Source organism: Nelumbo lutea, chromosome 6 (genome assembly GCF_056320005.1).
Source record: "Nelumbo lutea isolate HS-2025 chromosome 6, American lotus-T2T, whole genome shotgun sequence".
In the NCBI taxonomy this organism is placed as follows: domain Eukaryota; kingdom Viridiplantae; phylum Streptophyta; class Magnoliopsida; order Proteales; family Nelumbonaceae; genus Nelumbo; species Nelumbo lutea.
This window is the reverse complement of record NC_142689.1, coordinates 53,407,220-53,409,696: the sequence shown is the minus strand read 5'-3', so window position 1 is coordinate 53,409,696 and position 2,477 is coordinate 53,407,220. Positions and strand designations below refer to the sequence as shown.

At 42.1% G+C, this 2,477-nt stretch overlaps 1 non-coding gene across 1 annotated transcript; it reads right to left on the bottom strand.

The window, feature by feature from the left end:
• Nucleotides 1–421: 421 nt before the first annotated feature.
• LOC148848923 (small nucleolar RNA R71) lies at nucleotides 422–528 on the bottom strand. Its single transcript, XR_016101504.1, has one exon. It is a non-coding gene; the product is annotated as a small nucleolar RNA R71 (small nucleolar RNA).
• Nucleotides 529–2,477: the final 1,949 nt, after the last annotated feature.

Below are 2,477 nucleotides of genomic sequence, written 5' to 3'. Positions count from 1 at the left end.
CCGTTTGAGAGCTGCTAAGCAAGTCAGACAAGAAGCACAAGAAATGGCTGAACAAAGAACTATGATGGATTATGCCAAGCCCACCCTCACCGGGACTGTCTCCAGCATTATCAGGCCAACTATTGCTGCCAATAACTTCGAAATTAAACCGGCCATAATCCAAATGATACAAAATACGGTTCAGTTTTGTGGTATGGCCCATGAGGATCCGAATGCCCATATTGCTAACTTCTTGGAAATCTGTGACACCTTCAAACACAATGGGGTAAGTGATGATGCCATCCGGCTGAGGTTATTTCCATTTTCTTTGAAGGATAAAGCCAAAGCTTGGTTGAACTCATTACCGGCAGGATCTATAGCCACATGGGACGAAATGGCCAGCCGTTTTCTCTCTAAATATTTTCCCCCTTCTAAAACTGCTAAAATGAGGAATGACATCACTACTTTTTTCCAGCAAGAGGGGGAATCTTTATATGAGTCATGGGAACGTTACAAGGAGCTGTTAAGGAGAGTTCCTCACCATGGCCTCCCCTTTTGGCTGCAAGTGCAGACTTTCTATAATGGTCTTACTGACTCAAATAAGACCATATTAGATGCTGCAGCCGGAGGATCCATAAATAATAAAACTCCTGAGGTTGCCCATGCACTTATTGAGGAAATGGCAGCCAACAACTATCAATGGCATTCGGAAAGAACTCAAACTAGGAAGCAGCAAGGCTTGCATAATGTTGACACTTATATAGCACTAGCTGCACAAATAGGAGCACTCAGTAAGAAAATAGATGAAATGCAGATAGCTGCCATGCATGTGCAGCCTCTTAATTGTGAATTGTGTGGGGGAGGCCACATCAGTACAGACTGCCAAGTTGGCAATCAGTTCAGACCATCTACTAAACAAGTTGACTATGTCAGCAATTCGTCAAGACAGCAGGGTTACCAGAGTCACCATACTTTTCATCCAGGATGGAGGGGACATTCAAACCAGTCCTGGCCAAATCAGCATATTTCCAAGCCGTTCCACCAGACTTATCATCAGCCTGAACCAAAATCCAATTTGGAGGAACTGATGACAAAATTTATAGCAGGTGCAGAAACTAGGTTGTAGAACCAGGAAGCCTCAATCAAAAACCTGGAAAACCAAGTGGGGCAATTGACACAATTAATCTCTTCCAGACTGCCGGGAACTCTTCCAAGCAATATTGAAGTGAATCCACGAGAGCAGGTGCAAGCTATTACCTTAAGAAGTGGAAAAGAGTTGCCTGAGGTAGAAAAGAAGAATTGGGCTGAACCCAAGGCAGAAACAAGCCTTGGGACCAGACAACAGAAGATGGAACAACCAGAAGCACAACAAGGGATGCACCAACAACCACAAGTTCCATTCCCTAACAGGCTGAAGCAACAAAAATTGGAGAAGGAATTTGGTAAGTTTCTTGAAATATTTAAAAGTTTACATATTAATATTCCTTTTGCTGATGCTTTAGCCCAGATGCCACACTATGCAAGGTTTTTGAAGGAATTATTGGCAAACAAAAGGAAACTGGGAGATGTGGCTACAGTTGCATTAAATGAGGAATGTTCTGCTATCCTTCTGAACAAGCTGCCTCAGAAACTCAAAGATCCAGGGAGTTTCACTATTCCTTGTACCATTGGCAGTTTAAAAATTGAAAAAGCTTTATGTGACCTGGGAGCTAGCATCAATTTAATGCCATACTCTATCTTCAAGAAATTGGGGTTGAATGAACCCCAACCCACTAGGGTGGCATTACAATTGGCTGATAGATCCATTAGACATCCTAGGGGGATCATAGAAGATGTGTTAGTTAAAGTTGACAAATTCATTTTTCCAGTTGATTTCATTGTGTTAGACATGCAAGAAGATGTGGAGGTTCCGCTTATTCTAGGGAGACCTTTCCTGGCTACCGGGAAAGCAATGGTTGATGTCCAACAAGGACAACTCAGCCTTAGGATACAAGATGAGGAGATAATTTTTAAAATGTCTAATGCTATGAAACATGCACCCTCTAGTGATGATTCTTGTTTTATGATTGATGCCATTGAATTGACAATTGGTGAATGCTTCCAGGTAAGTAGAATAACTGATCCTCTTGAACTCTGCCTCCAGCAGGGAGAACTTGAAGAAGGAGAAAATGAAAAAATAAACCTCATGATAGCATACCTGAACGATAAGCCTCAATTCAAGGGAAAGGGGTTTCTTAAATTAGAGAACTTAGGCAAATTGCCTGGACCATCAGGTAAGCCATCACCCCAAGAACCCCCCACCCTTGAACTGAAGCAATTACCATCCCATTTAGAGTATGCTTTCCTTGAGGAACCATCAGATCTCCCCGTGATAATTTTCGCAGCGTTGAATCCCTTACAAAGAGAAAAATTATTAAGAGTGCTGCGGGAACACAAAAATGCTATAGCTTGGAAGGTAGAAGATATCAAAGGCATTAATCCATCAATCTGCAATCATA